Here is a 26350-nt window from a genome sequence, read left to right as displayed (position 1 = left end):
ATGAAACTCGAAAATCGAAGTTCGTATCGCACCGTCGCGTATTAAATGACATAAGCAGCAGCGGGACGGAAACATCCGAAGTTCGAGTTTTGCAGTTCGTAGTGTAGGGCCAGGTTCCTGCCGTATAGCAATAGTACATTACTGTAGAGGCCGGGAAGTAGGGGGTTGCCGGCCAAGCAGATATAGACGGCCGAGCCCAGCGAGGCCGGCAACCCCACGTTCCAGCCGAGGCTTATATAATGCTTTTCTCAAACATGACATGAAATAAAATAAAAAAACAAGAAATCAAGCATGGCGGGATGCCAGTCTGGTCGCCCTGTTGCGTGCGCGCGTGTCGCGCTGGCTGTGCTGTTGGCGTAGGCCGAGCCCGAGAGCACGCGTTGAAACAAAAGGACGGCCGCATTGCCGGCCAGCGGCCTGCAAAGTTGTATGAAATCTCTTTGCAGGCCGCTAGAGTGACCGCGCGCAGGCAGGCGAGCCGCAGCGCCTGCAGCGCGATACTTCTCGGCCTATTATTTGTAACACAACGTCAATATTTCATGCCATGTTTGAGAAAAGCACGTTTATTGCAGGACTAGTTTGGCATATTAAAAAGTAATGAAAGTGCAAAATCAATGAATATCAGATTTAATTGTTCAGAGCAGGATTCTGTGTTTGTTACCAACTTTCTCGAAAATGTTAGAAACCTATAGAACATTATAGGATCCCATCACCAAGAAACTAGTTCAGAATGCGACCAGACCCCGAGACAAATAGATATATACTTAATATAACTACAACAAATGGGCAGATTAGTCATTTTGACAGTTCAACTTGACTTGTTTAGTAGTAGGCGAACAGTTGCAAGAACCACTAAAACATTTGCCCTTAATACCGTCCGCCATGTTGGTCTCGAATAGCAAATGACCATACATTTACGAGTACGAGTTTTCACTTTTGTTTTTGAATTCCAAACACCTCTGATATAGAGAGAAGAACAACATTCGGCCGCCATGTTTGTCTCGAAAAACAAACGAACATTAATAGCATTTACGTTTTATTTTGTTTTGAATTCCGAACGGCTCTGATACAGATAGGAACGAGGTTGTTTTCTCCCATATTAACTATCTATTCGCTAAATTAGCGCTTTCTTCTGTAACAAGGTTACGTGACTCTCACCCGTGCCACAGATTAAATATGGTGCCTACTTATTAGTCTCCTAGTGCGCTATACAATTATACGTCGATGAGTTACTTTGGTGCTATTTTCTGTGACAATTTTCTCCGAACTGGAGAGATTTTATGTCAGTGCCACCAAAAAAAAAACTTAAGAGAACAGTTGAACAAGTTTGTAACGCTTCAGTTTGCAGAAATTAAGACAGACCATATTACTTTTTTCTGTTCATTGCATAGTTGCGACGCTAGTAGTGTGACTGTGAAGTTAGGCATGTCTTCGGAAGCAACACCGCATTTACTACCTATACTTGTTGTCATGTTAAAAATTTGGGCAAACTGGTGGAAAGCGTGTTGTTACTGCACCACATCACTGCAACGTATCTCACAGTTTAATGTCACAGATTATGCTGCTATCGTTCAATTCACAGAGCCTAAGTATTACATGCATTTTAAAGACATCACGCTCTATAGCGTTGCAGTCGCTGATTCCAGCCTTGTTTCTGCACAAAATCGGCCACCGTCACCAACACTAACATTTACATCTACCGTATATCGCGTACTTAATTTCCCACAATCCAACATTCCACGAAGTGACCACAGACTATCAATTTGCGGTAACCTGAGCCTATAATCTGCAGGTTGGCACATGCGATCCTTGCCATGTGGAGTGCAACAGCGAACTGTTAGGCGTAACTGTTCCGATCATTGGTAACGGGAGAACGATTTAGATTGCTGTTTTCGTCTATTGGTGTTGGAACATAACATTGTGGGGCTTACAGTTTAGCATCTATGACGCGACTGACGCGAGCATTTTTGTAATAAATTGCGTGTTATTACAATTATATTTTAGGATTAAATTTGCATAGTTAGTTACGTGCTATTAAATTACTAGAAAGCGGTTAATTTAGTTACCGTAAATTTTTTCTACGGTATAATACGTCAGTGTTCCTCTCGAATATCCTCCTTGCCCTGGTACACCATATTTATTTGTCTTTTACATGCATTTGTACATTCCGTTTCAGGTTCAGGACGGTGTGTTAAGTGTAATGTGTATCTTTGTCCTTATCATCAAACGTCTTGAATGCTGTAGAGTTAAAGTATTGGGTGATATAAAGTATGGTAATAGTTTGTTGGTGATATGTCGGCGATAATTACCCATACATGATATTCAAGGCGATTTTTGAGTATAAGAAGTATAAGGCAAAATGAAATGACCTTTTGTCCAGCGAGTCGATAAATGGTGCGTTCCATCCGGAATGATTCAAAAGATTCTTCCGCATGACGCATAGTTTATTGACTTTATAACTCACCTTGGTTACCGTCAGAAGACATATTTTAAGTGACATCCGTAAACATTTGACAATCTGTAAATGTGTCGCCTAAGATTCAGGAGGCTGTAAAGATTAGGGAGATTTAGTAACTAATCTCTAGCTTTCGTATACTTTGGTATTGTTTGGATATACCTTACTTGAGTCATCAATTCACCAAGGCACATCATTTTCGTATGGCAGGCAATCCAGAGAGTGAATGAAGCGTGGGTTAGACATTCCTTCGGATGTGATATCTCGTAATTAGTATAATGCAACTTTTTCCATAGTTTTCATCACTGACGTCACGTAATAATTTTGGCAACCCGATGAGAATCAAGTTGTTACGGCGCAACGCCACTGATAAGGCCGAGGCCGCACGCACTACGGCTAAACCGCCGCGGTTTTCAACCGCATGACTTTGTGAATCAAGTAAACAAGTGTTTTTCAACCTTTTTGATGACACGACCCCCTTAGTATGAAAAAAAAAATTTTGATTTTGCCGCGGTTTTGCAGTTTCATCTTCCATTAGCCAGACTATATTTTATTTTGTGACAAATATTATTAGTTACCTAACATTTTCTTAATAAATATTTTTAAACTTATTGTTTTTTTTTTACTGAAGTAGTTTTCCCAGCATCTAATACTTCGCGACCCCCCTACCTACAGGTTGAAAAACACTGAAGTAAACTAATGCAAGCGGCCGCACTGGCGTTTTAAGTTTACTTGATTTAAACGAGACGCGGTTAAAAACCGCGACGGTTTAGCCGTAGTGCGACCTCGGCCTTACTCTCATATTTTTAAAAATAGATATGTATTGAAATATTTCTGACGTACCTATATTGTAATGGTATGATGTTTTATTTAGTGAGGTAAAGTATTCTGTGTATGCTGCGATTAGTATGGCATAAAAAACCTACCGTCATAAAATTCAAATAAGAATAGGGTCTTTAAACGGACCGCATATTTTTTCACACGCACGGTTTAAATGGCGCCAGTCTGCTCGGTAAAAAGCCAAACTATGGCATAGTTTGCATACATAATAGCCTACTATTATAAGTTAAAACTGAGACTACTTAAATGCTGCAATAGTTACCGTAACATAACGGGTGGTTAACCTTTCCATATTTTGAATGCATGACTAATCTTAGTTTGCGATGGTGGTGAACGTCGGAATGACACTTCATTTGACCTAGCTGGCCATCTGACATGCAATAAAAACGAAACTTAACCGAACGTTTTTAAAAAAGACGGTTTTTTACATCGACATAATACCGTGGATTATACTAGTGGACAACAGCCAGTCAGAATAATGTTCTGGTTGGCAACATTGCCTCCCGCCTCAGCTTCTCGCGGTGTACTGCCTTTTCGGCGAAATATGTTTCGCCAAATTTCACTTAGCAACCAACCCTTCGCCGAAGTTTCATTTGGCAAACCAATCCTTGGCATAACTTTACTTCGCATTTTTCTTATTTCGCAACATTTTTATATTGCAAAATTTTACTTCATCATACTTTTATGTGGCAAAAAATTATGTAGCAAATGATTGGCTAAGGCAAATAACATTTGGCCAATTTTTATACGTAAGGTAGTTATATCAGTCATGATATATAATAAAATGAATAAAAATTAAACAATGTGGCGGTGAGCGAGCGAAGCGAGCGAGCAAGACGAGACTAGGCAGAAGCGACTTGGATAGGTGAGGTTCAGAAGGCTAAGGCGGGAGCGAAGCGTAGCGTTTTTTTTTATAATAACAGAACGGAAAAAAATAATGGCTTGCTTGCTTGTTTGCTTGCAAAATTAAGGAATGCCAATCAACGCATTTGACGAAAACACAAATGACATCTTAAAAAAGTCCCAGGTAATAATTTGCACAATAATCTTTTATCAAATCATTAGTTGGGAAATTATATCAGTGCGAAACGTTGAGTTGGGGTTGGGAAATGAAATTTCGCCTAAATAAAAATATGGGATAAATAGTTTGGGAGTTAATAATTTGCTAAATAATTTTCGCCAAAACATTAGTAAACCGCTTCTCGCGCTTCACGACGCGACAGTGGCGTTGGTAATGTTGCTAACCTCAAAGAACTCGAATCATCCTAGATGCTGTATACAAGCATGTTATTTCTTCAGTATAGGACTACGAATAAATAATAAGTCAAATAACATGCTTGTATACAGCCAAACCAACCTACAGTAATAAAATAATGAAAGGAATACTTAGGCAGAAATAAGAGTATTTTTTCTTTGGGCTTCCGATAAAATAATAATATGTTGAAGGATATGTTTAAGCTGAGTTCAGACTGAGACCAAAAAAGACAAAAATCCAGTACTCACCATTAAATGTTAAGAAATAAATTAAGTTTTTTTTTATAGCAGTGGCCTGTCTTGCTATCAAGCTCTAAAAGAGAAGTCAAGCAGCAATTTTTCATTCATCACAATCTCGTTCATTATCATCTTATAAATCTAGTCTTGACGCAACGCTCCCACGCGAACGGTGTCACTTCTTGTAAAATCACTTCATTCAGTATTTCCAACGGCGACCGGATGTTCAAACAATAACCGATGAGGATGTTGACGTTGAGGGCATTCGTTGTTGATTTGATGTTTGGAAACACTCGTTAGATTTGTAAAGAATTTGGTTTCTATTTTTGACTTTTAAAATGCATTTGACTATGCACTTATTTATTGGTGAGACTATTTGATATATCGTCACTACTTTGAAAAAATCTCGTATCTCAATCCAATACGTCAACAAAATTGACCTTTGAAATAATGTACATAAAGTTTACTAATAAAAGTATCAATTTTGAGCTACGAGCTTTTTTCAAGGTAGTGACGATATACTACCTTTTTGATGTATAGTTATAAAATTGTAGACGAAAGGATGACAAACTCTTACAGGAGAGAAGTTGCACAAGTATCACGCTTTCAGCGGTATACGGATTAGGCGCTCCTTCTCTCTAACACACCATACGTATAGTATACGGTAACAAATTTTAACCAACATGACAAATTATTAGCATTATTAGCCGTTAATTACAAAAATAAAACAGTTACTCATAAATAAACTGCAGAGCACACATGCGACGTGTGAACGAGATGGCTATCAATTGTATGCGTCTCGGGTCACACGCGGTCACGGTAACCGTGTCATCGGGTCATCGGGAGTCACGGCGGTGCCAAAAATGTCACAGAAGATGTGACAGAGTGAGTGGTCAATCATTCATCTAAGGTTATAGGTTATAAGGTATTAGAGTTGCTGTTTCGATACTTTTGATCACATTGGCCGCTCCGAAATATCTGATGGCGACTGTACTCAACATGTTTGTTTCTCTATAGGTAATAAGGATGACGATTGGGTTAAAAATATATCATTTTTTTTAGTCCGTTGGTTAGATCATGGAAAAATATGGGACACGTATATTTTGTGATTGGTTTTTTGGAGTCTTTTTGTATTTTTTATTTCAACTCCAAATTTGTTACTTTACCAATCATAATTTGATTGCTTAGTAGCGACATCTTTTGTCTGGGTGAGCGGTTGGTTCCGAAAGAGTGTGACGTCTCTCGATGAGAGCGGAACATAGATGTCGGTAGTGCTGCTGCATAAGTAGCGTAGTAGAAATAAGCAACCTGAGATATGTATGCATAGGAAAAATTCGTGTCTAGATTCCTGTCCAGCGGTGGTGTAGGGGTTATAGCACGCAGCACGGATTGCTGAGGACCTGGGTTCGATTCCCAGCGCTGGTCTCTTTTTCTGGTTTTTCTGTGCATCCATGTCTCAGTTTGTATTTTCGACGTATATTTTGGTTTATCAAATAAAATTATTAAAAATCGACACAGATCATCAAACTTCCGGACTCCGGAGTGGGCGCTTGTGACGTCACTATTAGGTAAAAATCGTACCAATTGTGACGTCACTCGAAACTTTTTTTGTCAAACAAAAGAAAAATACGTGTACAATATTTTTTTTTATAATATAACTGACGGACTAAACACTTTTTTTAGTCGTTTAGCCTATTGTACCTAATGGCGTGTTTGTGAATAAAGTTTTTTATCTATACTATACTTCACGCAATTTTCACTATGTAAGGCTGCGGCGAGCGGACGGAGAGAAGACGCGTAGGGATATAAGTTGAATCCACATCTCGTCTCCGCCTCATTATCATCAGACGTGCAGTGCAGGGGATTGGTCAATCCCTCCCTGCCTACTCCTCTCCTCCGCTAACTCCTCATCTCTGCCTCATTATCATCAGACATGCAGTGCAGGGGATTGGTCAATCCCTCCCTACCTACTCCTCTCCGCTCCTCGCCTCCGCTCACTCCTCGTCTCCGCCTCAGTGAAGCCACAGCCTCACTCGCTGGTAATATAGCTGTACCCTTAGTGTAAGTTTTCGGTTACAAAATAAGTCTCGATCGCGTTCGCGTTAAAATCTCAATTTGTATGGAAACACGAACATCGCAAACGTTCCGCTAGAGGCGCTGTTCGTGTTTGCATACAAATTGAGATTTTAACGCGAACGCGATCGAGACGCATTTTGTAACCGAAAACTTACACTAAGGGCACTGAAATCAGTTGATTTCATGTGTTAGTTAAGATGTCATTTTAACCATACCTAGGTCAGTTACTTATAACAATAGAAAATATAATTAAATTTTCTGTGAGTTTTATTGTACAATCGATGTAGGTATTTATAATAATATATTATTTACAAGAAATCTTTAGAACAATTGAACCGATTTTCCCAATTGTTCCACATGTCAAAAGCTACACTATTCCCGAATAAACATAAACTGATACTTTTTACCTTGTCAAAAATTGGCACGGTATGCAGAAGTTGCGGCAACAGCGAACTAATGGAATATATATTTATGATTGTTACAATTGTTATTCTCACAAAATAGAAAAAAATAAGTTTAGTTTTTTCTGTTCCATGGTAATCCTAGATAGACTAAGTTTTATTATTCTCGCTTTCTCATACGGTGTATGAACGCTGAACGCCATAAAATATGGCCTCTTTACCATAAATTATATTTATATTGGCCTCTACTATAGTTTCCCGTGTATGTAGCACCAGCTAATCAAATAGTAACAGGTAGGTCAGTAAAATTTACTTTAGCGTACACTAATATTACTTAAACTCTCGTGAGAAAAATTTATAAAATTACATATTAAAACGGTGAACCGTTATTTATACCTAACGATTACCTATACCTAAGCCAGAAAGAAGGAAAGAAAACCGTGACAAAAAAGTGGGAAGAATGGATAAAAATAAAAACAAAATAGTAGATATACTTAGTACCTAGCTAAGACAAGTATATGAAACTTAGACCTTTTTTAGACCTTAACTTACCTTTACATTTATTTTACTACAACTTACATGCATATCTAAATTGGGACTAATTCCAAAACAGAATAATAAAATAGATAATAAGCATAAATAAAAATACTTTAGCGTACACTTATACTCGTATTAGGTACTTGAACTCGTGGGACAAACTGATAAAATTACATATTGAAACGGTTCAACTCACGATTATACCTAAGCCAGAAAGAAGGAAAGAAAACTTATATTCGTGACAAAAAAAGTGGGAAGAATGGACAAAAATAAAAATAAAATAGAATATGCATGTCACGAAATGGTCGCAAATCAGTAATCCCAAAGTCCAAGTCCCTACCCTAGTCTTGCGAACGGCGCTGGTCTTCCTTTGGGACCACCTGGTCATCGTACATTAAAATTTACACAAACAGAAACGGTAAGATCTTCCTAAAAAAACTAAACTAGTCGGTAATAGTAGTTTCGAAACTAGTCGGACCATTCCAGGCTTATAATCGTGGGTTGATCCGTTTAATTTGGTAATTTTAGCGTAAACTACTCCAAGTACGGCACCTTGATTTGAATACGTTGAATGCTGCATTATTCTGAAATGTCTAGGACATAGGACGTCCTCTGTTGGACATAGGCCTGTCCCATAGACCTCCAGTTGCTTCGGTTGAAAACGGCCTGCATCTACCGTGACGTGAGCCTGCAGCTTTAACCAGGACATTCGTCCATCTCGTTGGTGGACGTCCTCCGCTGCGCTTGCCGATCCGCGGTCTCCAATCGAGAACATTCGGCCCCAATGGCTATCTGTTCTCTGTATAGCTGCCCATTGCCACTTCAACGAGCTTATCCGCTTGGCTATTTCGGTGACCTTCGTTATTCTACGTATCTCCTCATTTATATTCGATCTCGTAGAGAAACCCCGGGGCATAGCCCTCTCCATAGCTCGCTGATTAACTGAGCCTATTTATAATCGGATCCATAATATAATTCGTCACGGCAACACACACTGGTGGACTTTCGTCTTAAGGCACTGAGGCATTTTGGACGAAAAGACGTTGCGGAATTTCCTAAGTGCTGCCCATCCGAGTTGGATTCGACGACTGACCACCTCCTCTCAAAGTTGAACCTACGTAATTGGACGGTTTGTTTGGAGCTTATTCATAAGTACTATACTATTCGTAACTACTACCTATTCACTATTGCTTTCTCATAATCCGCATACCGAACCGAAGCGATCATAAAATTACAAGACAAAGCGATGCAACAGTTGCTTAAATCGGATAATCTTGACCCACATTTGCAGGTGTAAAATGAGAGCTAATTTTAATTGTTCATATTTTTATTACAAGTCACATTGATTGAACATGTGTTTCTGTGTGCCGCGGATTGTTAAGTTTTATTTATTTTTAATTGCAATACAAAATGGACCAGTAAAGTGCAAATGCGTGATAATAGTGGGTTGCCCCATAACATCGCACAGTGCAATCAATCCATTACGATATATTTACGGTAATTTTATTCCGATAACTGCTTCAGACGGAAGAAACGTAACTTTTCAATGGAAACGAAAGCAGTTACGATTAGATAGGAGATTTATTGGCAAAAATACGTGTAGGTGTTAATGAAACCACTAAAAACCTGATAGTACCTAGTTTGTCCAGTATCGAAAGTAGAATCGATTAAAATTTACTTTGAAGTGGGCTTTGTGTGTTTTATTTTTATTTTATTTTTCTTTCAGTCTAAAAGTTACGAAAGCGTACGACAATTAAAAGTTTAAGCGAGGTTGCATACTATTTAGGTAATTTAATACTGGCTGTTTACCTGTTACTTTGATTTTTTTGTAAAATGGAAGTCGCGGGAAAAGATGGGCCCGTTCTAGTCGTAAAATAGATTAGGTACGGGCAAGACTAGCGAGACTTATTACAAAGTCGTTCGCGTACTGGACCTAAGATTCTAATCTGTTTCACAATACACTGGGTGCCCGTGGAATCCTACTCAATAAGTCATCGCCATTATTACCGTATTGACAAGCAACTTTGCGAAACAGTCCAAAGCATGTGGCAACAGTCATGCTGGATCGTGGGACCTGTTAGTCAATGTGATCAACTGTTCACTGGTTCGATAATTTGTCATTTTTGCAACGATACCAATTGGTAGCTGGTTTTATGGCATTGCGATTGCGACATTGTACGCTGTTCATTATTTTCCTGGTAGCCTTAGACATTTATCTACACCTACCTATACATAGATAAAATATTGTATGCAACTGTATGTAATTAGGCCTTAAAACACTCATGTGACTTTTTAACCCACACTCGTGTTTTAAGGACCCCTATTACGATACAGTTGCATAATAGTACATTGTGTCTTAAGGGCGGTAAATAAGGAATTACGAACGAGAGTCTATTAGAAGCCCGAAATCGAAGATTGAGGGCTTTAATGAGTTGATGTTCGTAATTCTAGTACCGCCCATGCGACATACAATGTTTTTCATCACATTTGCAAGTAAAATTTTATATTTGTAAAAGAAAATTAATAATATTGGCGATACCTTAGGCTGTGCTCTTGGCAACGTCGCCCTCTACCTCCCCCTCCCGCAGCATGCGCCGCAACGTGCGTGTGCATGTGGTCCATGTAGTACTGCAGCAAGAGGGTGCGCAGCACCATCAGTACGCGCAATGACTCATTTACCGACCACGGGTTTCATGACAAGCACATTAAGGTCGAGGGTTTTATTTGGGGGGTTGCAACTAAGGTAGCCTGCATGTTACGATACGATCCTGTTTACGAGCAAGTGTGATGAAAAATACTATTAGGTACCAAATGGGTCAGCATGTTATCGGACGTTGCCTGAAAAACAATAAATAAACTCATAGTATGATTTCTTGTGCGGAATTACATTTGAAATTTACCACGAGCTTTGCGGTGAAGGAAAACATCGTGAGGAAACCTGCACAAATCTGCGAAGCAATTCAATAGTGTGTGTGAAGTTCCCAATCCGCACTGGGCCCGCGTGGGAACTATGGCCCAAGCCCTCTTGTTCTAAGAGGAGGCCTGTGCCCAGCAGTGGGACGTATATAGGCTGGGATGATGATGATGATTTCTTAGATATGCCGTCATTATTTGTTATATTTCAAGTTAAACTAATGAGTCAATGGATATTAAAATCACGATATGGTCAGTCACCAGTCAGTTTCGTCGTTTCGTGTATGTTGCTGACACGATTTTTGTTAGAAAATAATTGCAGTATAGTTAAATAAACTGATAACCTAACCAACAAGAAGTTGGAGAACCCCCGACTTTCACTTCAAAGTTATCTCAAAAACGGCTGAACTGATTTTGATAAAACATGTCTAAGAAGCCATCTTGTTCTGAGAGGAGGCCTGTGCCCAGCAGTGGGACGTATATAGGCTGGGAATGATGAAAATGATGATGATGTCTAAGAAACATCGCTAGAAAACCTGCTTTCAAATAAAGAATACCGCATTCAAATCGGTCCACCCGTTTAAGAGCTATGCGTGCCACATACAGACACACACACAGACATACAGACACATAGCGGTCAAACTTATAACACCCCTCTTTTTGCGTCGGGGTTTAAAAACACGTTTTAATGGTAAACCAAATAGCCAACCTGACTGGTCTGTCATCACACCTTGGATACCATTCTTTAAATTACACCCTATAAAACTATTCCAACAAGTCCAAACACGCTATTTGAAATTTACCACGAGCTTTTCGGTGAAGGAAAACATCGTGAGGAAACCTGCACAAACCTGCGAAGCAATTCCATGGTGTGTGTGAAGTTGCCAATCCGCACTGGGCCCGCGTGGTAACTACGGCCCAAGCCCTCTCATTGGCTACCACAACTACAATCATTGAGACAAAGGTTAGGAGAAAGAGGGGTGTTATAAGTTTAACCGCTATGTCTGTCTGTCTGTCTGTGTGTCTGTCTGTGGCACCGTAGCTTTTAAACGGGTGGACCGATTTGAATGCGATTTTTTTTATTTGAAATGTAAAAAAAGCATGAGCAGAACTCAGTCGCTTGATCGTTTTGATGATAGTTCTGATTTCGAATAGTACCTCGCTATTCCAGATCGTTATTACCATCAAAACAAAACCAGACAACTCGTAACTAACACGGCCATCTCTCCTCCGATTGGCCCGTTATATCTGGCCGCTACTTGCGATTCGCCGTGCTCTGCGCTAACTTAATCTTATAATTTTCTAGTTACCGATAACTTCCATTTGATAGACGTGACCGACGATTGCCTAATCTCGCCACGATTGTGAAGCTGTTCCGAGCTTTGAAAGGAAGTTCGAATAGTGATTGAAAAGTCACGGAAATATTGTTTATTGTAACTGGTAGCTGTGCTAGTGTAGATACTTCACATATATTCTAAAGCCCAAACTTGTTAAAATGGCGCAAGCTGCATTACACTGCGAGGCTGTAAAGCAAACGAGTTTGAAGTGACCAATCGAGCGCCGCAATGTAATGAAACTTGCTTTTTCTTGCAGGTCTATGATCAATTTCTAACAATGAGCTAACGTTCCAAATGTTCATTATTGAAATGGTGCCTTCGATCACTTTAAATATTTCTAAAAGTGGAAAAATACTGTGCCACATCCACTGAGGCAAGGGTATTTGAATTTGGATGCTTAAGTCAGCACTCAAAGCTCCTTGTAATGAATCGTTAACTATCCTACCCAGAAAGAAATATTGTTTATAATGTTGCAGATGTTTATGGGCGGTGGTGATCTCTTACCATCAGGAGACCCACTTGCTCGTTTGACAACCAGTCGAATAAAAAAAAAAATGCAAATATGCATCATCTCAAGATTTTAGGTGAAATATGCAATAACCGATAAAAATCTGCTTAATATGGAAATGCATTTACAAGTATACAATTTCATATCATCCCAGCCTATATACATCCCACTGCTGGGCACAGGCCTCTTAGAATAAGAGGCCTTGGGCCGTAGTTCCCACGCGGGCCCAATGCGGATTGGGAACTTCACACACACCATTGAATTGCTTCGCAGGTTGTGCAGGTTTCCTCACGATGTTTTCTTTCACCGTAAAGCTGGTGGTAAATTTCAAATGTAATTGCGCACATGAATTTCTAAAAGCTCAGAGGTGCGAGCCGGGGTTTGAACCCACGATCCTCTGCTTGTGAGGCCACAGGCCACAGGTCAAACCACTCGGCCACCACGGTTTCTCAATATAATTTCAATGCAATTGCATATAAGTCTCTACTAATAATACAGACCAATTCATTCATCAAGAGTCTCAAAGCTACGGTAACTTTGAAACCGGTACTGTCACGCGCGTCCTCATCCTCGCCTATTAACCCATCAGATGTCACGTAATGCTTTCATCACCGCGACAGTACCATTCAGGCCAACGTAACCGCTTTCTTCTTGCATGTACTCCAAGACTCCAACTTTCCTCATTCAATTTGTAACCTTAATTCATTCAGATGAAGCCTTTATTCCTAGAACTGTGGAGAGTAATTTGTGGCAGCATGCGTGGAATTGACTCGTACGTAGATAATCGAGGAGACATAGGTTCAAGAGCGTTGCGAATGTTAAGTGTTATTAGCTTTCACAAAAAACAAAAGTAATGCACATTTCCTTTGCGAATTACACCTGGGTCTTAGCATAGCAATCTTAGGAATTATTTACAACACCCAGATATAAATTGCGGTGCCCATAATCATCCTTATATGGCTTAGTAGTTTTTAAATGTATATTAGCGACCTTGTGAAAATGGGGCGTTTTAAGTTTGCCCTCAATGTCTGCTTGTCTGTCTGTTTCATCGTAGCTGTCAATCTCTGAGAAACGGATGGACTGATTTTGATGTGGTTTTTCCACGTAAAAGCTAGTTGCGGTGGTGCAGCTATGTTTAATTAAAATCAGTTCAGCCGTTTTTTAATATCATCTTTTCTAAGTTGGTTAGGTTATAATGTAATATCATGAAATTAGTGAAAATATTTCTAACTTGACCATTTAATTCCTACTATAATATTATTAATGCGAAAGTCACTGTCTGTCTATCTGTCTGTCTATTACGCTTTCACGTGGAAACCACGAACCGATTTTGATGAAATTTGGTATAGAGATAGCTTAAACCCCAAGGATCATCATAAAATACCTTTTATTCCGGTAGAGGGCGCCACCGCGTGATATCCTAGATCCGCGCAGACGAAGTCGCGGGTATAAGCTAGTTGTTAATAAATTTACGGCTATGCTAAAAAATACTATTGCTTATTGTTACAGGAAACACACGAGAAGCACGACCGGTAGTTCAGGTAAATTTTTAATTCATATTTCGTGATCATTTGATCACACCGCTCGCCAGGATTGAGTTATGGTGCATAGCAAAGTTTTTTTATATCTAAATATAAACTGATGACATGATGTCAGTTAATCAGTATATATTCGAAGGGTAGGTATACAAATAGCGTAGTTTGCTAATGTCGTACGGATCATGAAACAAAAGATCCGTTTTCTTTTTCTTTCTCGTAAAATGAAGGAAAACGAAGAAAACCGACGACTCCCGAGCGACATTAACATTATATTTGTGCTGTATCTTCTATGTAGTTTGTTGCTTTTCTGATTAGGAATCTTTAATTTCTTCATTTTTGCGTTTCTAAAGAGCAAATTCCATCAGATTGCTACGAAGCTAACGATGTCATATCTATTAAAATATCAATATAATATCTTTACCTCTGAAATAGAAACTGCAGTGACTCGAAAGCTAGACGTTTGCAATTTTGCTATTTGAACTCTCTCTGATATCTCTTGATTACGGATCGTTTAGCGAAATAGATAATTGTTCTGGCGAGAAAGGTTAACTTCTCAAGTCGATTAGTGTGTAGTAACATCAATGAAATTCATTATTTTAAATCATTTATCGTTTCTAATAGAAATAACAACGATTCTTCTGGGATTAATGAAAATGAAAGTAATGTACATAGTGATATCGCTTAGTATGACCCGTTTTATAATCACAAGAACGAAAAACCATAAGATGCACTATCGGACTATGGAGATCCCTCTCGAGTTAAATAAGAAACATTATTATGTATTAAAAGCAGGGTGTCAAAAAACACAAACTTAAAAGGATCAACTCATGATTATAAGTAGGGACGTGTGCGGGAGTCGCCACCATCGTAAACGCACTCACCTATGAAAATTATCTTTCAAAAAGCTCGAAACTAGTCGGACCGTTTCTGACTTTTAATGATGAGTTGAAGCGTTTCATTTTGCATTTTTTTTAAATATGTCTAACGAGGGCTCAAGAAACATTGTAAGTAAGATAGCAAGATTTCCTTTCGTAAATTAATTATTCAACTGTAAAGCTGATACTGACGATAACGTTCATCGTTCTAAAAAACAATCCCATCTAAATTATGGCATATTTACCTACTTAAATTAAAAATTAAATAAAACAAGCGCCAAAGTTCTAATCTAAGCATTCGTTTGAGAGCAAATTAATCAACTATTAATTGTAACAATGATACTACAATTATCATTGCTGTACTCATTAGTTCAATTAGTAACTAATTGATTCAATCATTAATGTTCGTGCCGATTTGTACCGTACTATAGACTGCACATGTTGCCAATCGTAGCATTAACCTAGTCGTTGCAGGAAGAAAATAAATAATCGACAATCGCTAAAGAATGCTATTATGTAAAGTTTGAACGATATTACGGTAGCTTCCTTTTAAATAGTGGTAACTTTGGACGCAATTCTTACATATGAGGGGAAACGCCGATACGAAATCCACAAACTGATTTACTCATTTTCGCTTTGTGAAACGAAAGTTGCTTGATTGTTTTGAGGTAAAGTTTATATGATAAATCATAACGATTACATTGTCAAAACGACCAATTCATCATAACGCCCAGATTTTAAAAGAACCATTTCTTTAGGTAGCAAAACAACTGGTTCTCGAAAAGACCATATCTTTAAAAGACCACATCTCAAAAACACGGGGTTGCAAGTTAACTGGGTAGATCGCAAAATATTAAAATAATGTATAAAAAATATGTAGAACTATAAAATACATCTTTAAAAATCTCTCCGATTTCACAAAAATGTAGATCGCAATCGCAGATAACAATGCAAAAGAACAGTATAAGTAAATAATCTAAAGAACAGATGCTCGTAAACATTGTGTTTTCTCCAAAAAAGGAGGCTTATCAACAAGCGAAAGTTGGTCCGCATTGATGAATAAAATCACCACATTATAGGCAGTTTTGATAAAAACCTGTTGACCCACTTTGGAAGCTGTTGACACCCAAAAAGGAAGGTGGGGCCACTTCCATTGCAAGGACATTAAGATTTTTGCAAGTAGAGTGCGATTTTCCTGGTGTGATTTTACTTTAATTCTGATGAACGGGTATGTTTTTGTTTTCACTGAAGACCGAGAACTTGATACTTGATATTCCGCGACGTGCAACCAAATCTTCGATCACAGATTATAATATAATATATTATAGTCTTTGTTTGTATATTGGTCGGTGTACTTACAAAAAAAGTGAAACTGTTAACGTATATTCCTACTTCAAGTTTCTTCTAACTGCGAAACGTACTTCCTAGCAAAATCCTGCTAACCAAGATACTGGATTGATGATATGACGATTCATTCAACTTAGTTCTCACATTTTTCGTAAGTTGCAACCGTCTCTTATCAATTCTAAAAAAGGGAAGGGAGAGTTAGGGTCTATTCTTCTTCTCCTATTTGAAATGGAGGCTTGTGTCCACCGTAAGTCGAAAAAGGGGAAAGATATATATTTTTATTTTTTGTATTGTTCATTTATTTGTCTTAATCTGACTATTTAGAAACACTTTTAGTAAAAGCAAGCGGATTAAATCTTGATAAAATTCACCAGTTGCTTTGAAATGGTGAGGCGGTGAGGTTTGCATGCCAATGAAAAGAAAGCGCCCATCATTCTGGTTTTACTTTGCGTGATGCTAAACTGATGACATGAAATCACTGCTAAAGGCCATTGATTTCGTAAACTTTCGATTAAAATCAATTATGAACTAGCCCGCTATTATTCGCAGATGGTGAAATAGCGTTAACGTCATAAGGCATTACTTTGGTGGCGGGGCCAAGACTTTTCACAAAAATAGTTATTTGTGCAAGGGGAAAGTGACCGTTTGGCACGATATATATTTCCTAACTTAAATAAGTAGGAACTGACTAAAATATTCTGCTAGAAAATGCATAATGAGGTCTGAGTTTTGTTGAGGAACAACTAGTATAGCTGTATTTAAGTTAGAGATTAAATTATGTCTTTAAATTTTCCACAGTCAGACGTACTCGTAGTATCAAGAATAAGTGTTGTGTTTGTCGATTGCTTAGGATATTTTACACAAATCCCATTGTATTGCTTTGAGTTATATCTTACGCAAGTGGATTCAATGTCGGTAGGAAAGAACTCCGTACCAATAAGTACTTATGTTCCAGTATGCACCGTTAGATCTAACCGGATCGTAAGTTCACCGGTGACTCACCAGTAACTGCGGTCATTTATGGCGAAACCAATCCAGTTTTATGGTATTTACTAGCACATCAGACAAAACCTTCCCAGAGCCCTACCGCGGGAACTATGCTATTTCCAGGATAATTGCTATCCCATGTCCTTTCCGGAGACTTGAACTTTCTCCATACCAAATTTCATCTAAATCAGTTAAGACATTATTGCATGATTGAGTGACAAAGTTTCGCATTAAACATTAGTAGGGTTGAAATATAGATACCGGTACGAATATCTGCCTCATCCCCATAATCAAATTTTTCTTCTGACGGGAACGGGAAGAGACTTCTTCAGAGTTCTTGTCCTCACTCATGGACACTGTGTCGTCATCGTTGTCACCCTAAAAAAAGAAGAATGATCTGCCTAGTAAAAAAATCGCATTACTTTTAATATTAACACTACATTCTATATTATAAGTCACGCATGGTACCTGGGAAGTAGCACTCAAAAACAGTAAAAGTCTGTGTTGGTATTGGAAACTACGGCTCAAAAGAACTACAACATTCTTATGCATTGATGTAGACTTCCGATCAGTAACGTCATCAGTCTGAATCAATCAGTGAGTCGACAATAGTATTTTATGCAACTGTATCGTAATAGGGGTCCTTAAAACACGAGTGTGGGTTTATGAAACGAGGCGTAGCCGAGTTTCATAATATGGTCACATCAGTGTTTTAAGGCTTAATTACGTACAGTTGCATTGAAATTACATCACTAGAAAATAACATTCAATAAAATTATGTTCCTAACATTTTATTGAATTTGAAAAAATAGTAGAGATTATACTCATAGCTCTATAATTAACTTTATCTACACCCATATAGTAAATCCTTTATTATGCGTTCAAAAACCATGGGTAATCAGTAATGACCAGCATTACGACATTGGATTCTATTATGAACACGGCTGTATCGTACATCATCATCATCAGCGGGCGCAGCTCGTGGGGCAGACATACCTACCTAGTTCTCGTTAATGCAGGTCATTCTCAATGGTTCTTGAACGCATGATAGAGGATTTAATATATGGATGTAGATAAAGTAATGTATGCAACTTTACGTAATTGGGCCTTAAAACACTCGTGTGATCCTTTTATGAAACTCGGCTACTCGTGTTTTAAGATGAAAGGTGAAGAAGAAAATTGATTTATTTGCCAACATAAACAATACTACCCCCCTTAGGACCCCTATTACGTAACAGTTGCATAAAGTACTAAGTAAGTATAACTATAACTATTTGAATTTGAATTTATATTGCATCAGGCGTTACTTTGCGAAGGTCCATGTCAATGAACTAAAAAAATACTTTGACCTTTGATAGTAATTGCTTTAGTTCATTCATTCATATGATATACATAATACGAGTATGTATGTACGTAGGTTGGTACGCCCTTCCGTATACAAATGTATCTAATAAACCGAAACTTCTTTTTTGGTATATTACGGAAATAGGTATTACGTTTTCTATAAATAAGAATTTTGCAATTACCTACTCCTATATCATCCAAGAAAGGACATTGCCACTCCACGCGGTTTAAATATAACTTAGTCTTTCCTCTCATCAAAAAGTCGTTAATTACGAACGTAAAGGCACGACTGGAGTCATATCCGGTTATGGTTTCAAACTGCATTCCGATATCGTGAACAGTATTTACTTTTGCGCAACAGAATAAAGCTTCTTGGTCCTATGCCTCACTCAATGACTAACCATACAACTATAATTTTATACAAAAGTATACTCACTAGAAACCATGTTGCTTTCATGTTGCGTCATGATACTTGAATATCTACTCACCATTAAATAAAGGTGTTTTAAAATGAATCCTGAATATTTTAACAGATGGTTGGTTTAGTTTGATTGAACACTCAAGTAAATGTTGTTACACTCATGTAAATGTTGTTATACTCATGTAAATGTTGTTACACTCATGTAAATGTTGTTATACTCATGTAAGTGTCGTTATACTCATATAAATTAGCTAACTAGCTTAGCAAAACTTGAAAAACCCCCGATATTGTCATTTCTCAGCTATCTCTCTCTCTCTCTCATTTCAAAGCTACGGTGCCACAGACAGGCATGGCGTCAAATTTATAACACCCCTCTATTTTCGTGGGGGGTTGAAAATATATTGATCGATGTTCAGAGTGTACTGGCGGGACTACATTTTGATCAAATATTCCAGCGACAAATCTGTACAGGAGTATCAAAACAAACTCAACCAGTTACTTAAATATCCCGGATTAATTTTAACATACCCTTTGCTTTGAATTCATTCTCTTTTCACTCATGAACTCCAAAAAGCTCAGAATTGCGAGGCCGAGTTCGAATTGAGTACGTCGTTAAAGTTAGAAGCATTAATTTGTTTTTATTTTCGGAAATTATTTCCTTCATCATCATCATCACAGTTTACGGTCAATTAAAGAACATACTATTTACCGTCACGTGTCAATTTTGTCTATTCACAAACCACAATAGACAAATAAGATATTATTGCAGAATAATCATACCTTTGATGGTAAGGTCCACGTCAGTCTTTTTACTTCCTTAATTTGACGTTGATGTGAGGTCAGAAACGCCCCATACGCCTAACGACCTTAGGCAATCGGGGTGGCGGAGACATACATCATACATATGACGATAGAATGGATTTACTTTTCTTCTTATTCTACTTCAGTAATAAAAAACTGAACGAAAAGAACAAGCGGCTCATTCTTTAAGCGATAGCATTCAATTTCATAGGGACAAAAAGATCCATTCATTAAAACCACCTGCTGATAGTCAACTTTTGCTCCGTATGTACCTAGTGCCATCTACGAAGACGCGTGATTTTGTCAATATTAGACATTAAACTTTCTGCCAAGTTTCTTGCGGCGCATTCTTCTTCCCGAAAGTCTTTCTGAAAGCGCTGGTAGTTTAAAAAATGACGTGTAAAAGTGCCCATTGCGGCCTATTTACTGAATAAATCATTTGAATTTGAATTTCGAATAAAGGCATTGCAATAAGAACCACGGCACGCGTCATCGTGCGTGAATGACTACCTATACAGTAGCGGCGCAAGACCTGGATTCGCAGCAACATATATTTTTTTTTTTTTTTAATAAATAAACTATGATAAAGCTAGTTATTACTAGATGACATATAAGTAAAGTTTCAAAAACCCGAATTTTAATCATAAAATTAGTAATGACCGCGATAGTCTAAAACGTTGTGAGATAAGTAAAGATTTTGAGGTACAGACCTCAGACAAATCAGTACAAATTATGTACAGTCATTGGGGTTATTGGGTCTCCGAAATGACCGACTAGTGGGACAAAAGACTTTCGCTTGGACAATCCTACCTTGAAACAACTATCACCTACCTACCTAATCATTAGGCTTTTTCGATTTTAAGCGGCCTCTTTGTAGTGTACCAGTCGTCTTTGTAACAACCAAATTTTTGAGGCTGCCTAAATGTTTACGTGACGTCAGTGATTAAAAATATGGCTAAGATTGTTTGCTTTAAGCATCCGAAGACACACCAAACATACGCTGTGATAACAGCCCGACACACCCCGAGTTTCCTAACGAAATTAACCCGTTTGTTTGAAAAAAAAAACTATTCTGAAATAAGAAATTAAAACTAAAAAAATAGTTGCTTAAGGCTATTTGGTTATTCAATGAAAACACTATGGGTTCTAAAATCCTACTAATATTATAAATGTGAAAGTTTGTGAAGATGTTTGGAGGTTTGGATGTTTGTTACTCAATCACGTCTAAATCGCTGAACCGATTTAGATGAAATTCGGTATGCAGATAGTTTGAGTACCGAGGAAGGACATAGGATAGTTCTTATCCTGGAAAATTCGTATTTTTTTTTTATTCGACTGGATGGCAAACGAGCAAGTGGGTCTCCTGATGGTAAGAGATCACCACTGCCCATAGACACCTGCAACACCAGGGGGATTGCAGATGCGTTGCCAACCTAGAGGCCTAGAGGCCTATATCTGAGCAGTTGTAGTCAAGCTCTGGGACAGTCAGCAACAAAGATATGAATACAGCCAAAGTGCCAAAAATATGTATACAGGACTTTATTGCCTGAACATTAAGGTCGTGTATACGTATTTTTGAAACTTTGGCTGTATTCATATCTTTGTTGCTGACTGTACTGGCCTGTCCGGTCGTCCAACGAGACAGGAAAAGTCTTTATTATTGCAAAAATAATGAACCGATTCATCAAACCGGACCGTTTCGAATTAACTGTTACCGTTATTTGCGATCGATTATTTCTGATTCACTCTCATTATGAATGGAGTCATAGTTCGCCGGAATGTCCATTGCATGATTTAATTTTCAAAGAAAGAATTAAATCTGTAATTATATTTTGATTTTGTCGTGCCGATTGTTATGTTATTACATAATTATCATCGATATTAAAACATCGTTAACTTTGAACTTGACACTTTCTATTTTTATGTGTGAATGGAATGTGTTAGGTATCCTTGGGGAAAACCTATTGTAATAAAGGCTTCTGAGTTCAGTAGTTTGTATGTGCTATACTTTAAGTACTTAAATTATACAAAACAGGCTTTTGAAGAAGTCATACTCGTATTGTAGGAAGTGTAAGCCGTCCATGCAGCTAACCTGAAAATTGGACACAGCAAGAGCATCATCGGCTGATAAGTAAGCTGAGTAAGGGGGGCAAGTTGATATTGTACGTTATAGCTTCTGTCTGCGACTTCGTTCGCGAATATCAATCAATCAATTAATCAAATAAGCCCACATCCACTTGAACTACTGAGTTACTGAGTAAAGCCTCTTCATTTTCATGCCACTTTTTCGCGAATATATTTACTAAATTTCATAAGTATTTCTAGCTCCGTGTTTCAAGTAATATGCGTTGTCTAAGTCAGTTAGTCTAAGAAAATACTTTTCACCTTATTTAATGGGAATTAGGGAAACCTTTCTAAGTATACCACTATGGCCTTCAAGGAATCCGTCTGCCATATTTAATTCTCTAGACCACCTTAAACACGTAGGCATGGTATATGGAGGATTAGAAGAGTTGATTGTTGATTGGTGTTGTTGTTGTTGATTGATGGTCAAAAGTTACCATCTCCAGAGGGCTTGAGGGGGCTGGTGTGAGAAGTTCTACCGAAAAAGCCAAAACTTGACGGACCGTTCTACTTATAATATAATTGAAAGAGCAGTTTATTTTTTAAGCTTCCGAAACGGTACAAAAATCAAAAGCTAACCAAATCTCAGCGTACAATTGTAAATTTGCATTTTTAATTCCAAAGTTTCTGCTTCTGCTCGCTATAACTGCTTTGATTAATAACTGGATTAACGAAGCAAATTGTACAATACTGTTATGCTATAATTGTTATCGCAACGCCACGCAAGAAATTGGAAACATTTTTAGTGTTTACGTTTAATAGCGTAACGGTGAGCGTTGTTTTGCCCACGCATGCTTATGCGATAAAAATGTGATTCATTTTAAATGTACAACTTTGCCCACATGGCTGTACCTTTTCAGTGAAGAGTTCGATATTGTTATTTAATGTTTTAAATTCGAAATTGTTTATGGTGAAACAGTTATAATTATTTGGTGATTATTTAAAAAAAAACCGTCCCTTAAGTAAAAATAACAGTTTCAGCGTACTCCTTATTCGACACCGTTGTAATTGATATTGCAACGGTACGCAAGGGGAATTATAAGATCGATCGTCGATAAAATTTAAAAACTTGATACTTCACTGTCCAGTTTTGTGGAAATATTATTTGTTTATTAAAAATAACCTCAAAACGATAATTTACATTAGTCTTTGTTTCCGATTAAATTGAAATTGATACATTCGCAAACAAACGAAGTGTAACAAAGAAACAAGACAGTGTCATAATTGGTCAGACCGGATTCCATTGAAAGTTCATTTCGGGAATTTATAAAGACATGTGACAGTTAATTAAATAATTTATGGTTACCGTTGCATTATGTCATTATGTCACACACCTTTTTTTGCCAATAAAAATAAACTACGTCGTGTCCTTTAAGTAAATGAAATGTTTTAAGTGTTTTGTTGGTCTTGAGTTGGCAAAGGCGTATATGGCACTGGTATTTCTTACTCACTTGCGTGGGGAAATGTCTGTCAGAGAGACAAAGAGACTTTTAGTATATGGGCAATATTGCAAGGCGTTGACATTTAACATTCCATTAGCCTAGGATTTAGGAATCCTTTTACATACATATTTACTCAGAATTGATTTGTTGTGAAGAATCTTAGTGTAGGTAAGTTATAATTTATTGTAGGGACGCATTTGCGAGAAGTGTTAGTAATAATTTCAACAGTTCAGTTAATGTACGATAATTCGTGCCCTCGTGTAATTTCCCATATAAAGACACAAATTGTCATGTCATTCCTATACGAGTATTAGGTTTTGTCTTTCATTCTTGGTCGACGATTTCAACACAGTTACTGTGTTACTACCGCCCCACCCCCCACCTTACTTTACTGTAAAGGAACGTGGAGGGTGGGGCGGTAGTTGGTCTACATACATATATATTTTATATTATTTAAAATAGATAATAGACAGACATAGACAATAGCTACCTATAATTAAATATTATGTTAAGGGTGGGTTGATTTTTTTTCTTGTATTATGACTTATTTTTCAAAAGAGTTTCTCAGTCAAAAGACACGCGACGATCGCTTACTTTCTTTCCAATGCTAAAAAATCGACTTTATAGGTATTTGATGAGTAATCTAGTTTACTCATCAAATAATCCGGATTAAATGATAGGTATCTAGTAAATTGCTTGTAGGTACTAATATTTTTTTTATATTAATTGGTAACCGTAAAGGAGACAAGCCCACTCGATTAAGTAATGTCACGCGCGTGCAGAATGCAACAATACCAATTATTTTATTACCAAGGCTTTATTGATTCACGAAAATGCAAATCGTATTCCCAAAGACAAAGGAACTCGTTTTTATAGTTTTCAACTGACGATTATTGCACGCGCAATTTATAATAAGAATTTAAATATAATCAATGAATTGAATGTTACTTACGCAAAAACTGCAATTAAAAAGAAAAAGCACTCTGAAATTAAGGGGCTGTTTCACCATCCACTGATTGGTGCTAACTGGCGGTTAGGTGTGATGCCGTCTCTATTTGTTTTGTTCGAATAGACGGAGATGGCATCACATTTAACCGTCGGTTTATACTAATTAGTGGATGGTGGAACAGCCCCTAAATCTCGTAAAACATTTAATACACTTAGTTACCTCGATGGTTCAATCACATTGCACTAGCTGTGGTCACGAGTATACTGAAGTTGTAAGGTATCACAAATGAGCAGAGCGCGTTTTTCAAACTACCCGCAGTTAGTCTTATTTATTTTTGCGGCACTTCACATACCTTAACACTAAAAAAATACAACCGAATTGATAACCTCCTCCTTTTTTGAAGTCGGACAAAAATACACGACAATTTCCCAATCAATCTCGACGACCACATTTTAAGAAGATTATAGCTTTTATCCATTATCCCGAGTAAAATTACTATATTTTTATTTCAACTGCTATAAACCTTCTCAAAACCGCATGGGGACCGCGAAAGAACTACGGACCAAGCCCTCTCGTTTCGAGTAGAGGCCTGTGCCCTGCAGTGGGACATATATAGGCTGAGATGATAAAAGTGGCGTTCTATAAAGAGAATTTTGGAATTGTGAAGCTCAACCCAAAAGGCATCTAAAAGGACCTATTACTATAGGGTAGGTACCTTTTGCTCGATAGCTGAACTACCTCAAAAGACGCTGGGCAAGATTGATCGCCCAGTACCCTAGGATCAATTAATACGAGTAAGACAAATAATAGGTATAAGTAGGTAACTGACTGCTATGTATGATTATTGACCAACTGTAGGAATATAAAAACAAGTAATTCTAGTTCATCAACTCGATGCCTCACCATTGATTAGCACATACTCGTCCATAACAATGCAAATCACTTATCAAGTAGCTACTAAGTCGCCATTCCAGAGGCCAGTTGTAGACCCTCACCCCATTCAAGTACTGGCACTAAATACTTGACACTCACACTACCGGTTCTTTAAAACATACTCGTATAGCGTGTTGAAAAGTTGAAATTAAATTATGTTAATTTTCTAAAGGGTATAAATAATTATGGCTTACGTTTATGTTTATTCACGGTGTAAATTAACAGTTACTTAGATTTAGAATTTACGTGCTTGTTTTGGTGAAAGTTAAATATTTACGCATGCGGACATTTAAACCTACCTACCTAAACCTGTGTAAATGTGTTGAAAACGTCAATTTAGAGGACTTGGCACTCAGCAGTTTTGTTAGTTTGAACTTTGTTGCTCACTACCTTGAGCTCAGCTTTTGTGTCACCATAGAATAATGTCGATATGAACTTTAAAATAGCATACAGATCGTAAAACATGTAATTTCCCGCTTTCTTTCTTTATTCTCTTAGCGACCAAAGTCATGATGTTTTAATCTATGGTTTATCGATGCACTTGAATTAACTCTTTGAGAATTATCCATGTACTATAAGATTCATGGTTGATTACATAAGCGTCGTGGGCGCCTTTGTATGTAAATAACTAATTACGTATTACCCACACGCAGCTCTGATGTCGCCGGCTTTCGATGCGGCACAAGGGACTATATGAAGTGAAATCCAGAGATATATTAATAAATTAAAGATGTGTACATCATAAATAATAATATGTTTGATGAAAGCGATTAGGATCAGTAGTAGGAGATCAAAAAGCCCTGGGTTTTCGGTCTTTTTTGGACGCAATTATTTTTCGGGCCAAAAGCTTAATTTGACTAAGGCGAGCTTAGGCAGGGTTTAACTACATAACTTTAAGTTTACTGTTAAGCAAGAGTTTACTAGTGTTAAAGTGTTATAGAACTGGCAGCCTTAGCCGAAGGTTGAAGATTTAATTTTTTAACCCCGTGCCAGTAATTCCTAAATTTGCTGACGCGAAATCAGCCGCAGGA

General features: G+C 37.7%; 1 protein-coding gene across 1 annotated transcript in view; it reads left to right on the top strand.

Moving 5' to 3' along the window:
• Positions 1-14067: 14067 nt before the first annotated feature.
• Positions 14068-26350, top strand: part of LOC141433535 (uncharacterized) — a 32052-nt gene continuing 19769 nt past the window's right edge. Inside the window, exon 1 of the mRNA XM_074095619.1 lies at positions 14068-14099. The gene's annotated coding sequence lies outside the window, so the exon portion shown is untranslated. The remainder of the gene's footprint in view (positions 14100-26350) is intronic.

The sequence above is a fragment of the Choristoneura fumiferana genome, chromosome 12, assembly GCF_025370935.1.
Source record: "Choristoneura fumiferana chromosome 12, NRCan_CFum_1, whole genome shotgun sequence".
Lineage (NCBI taxonomy): Eukaryota > Metazoa > Arthropoda > Insecta > Lepidoptera > Tortricidae > Choristoneura > Choristoneura fumiferana.
Note: the sequence above shows the minus strand (reverse complement) of the source record. Positions and strands in the feature narration are given on the sequence as shown.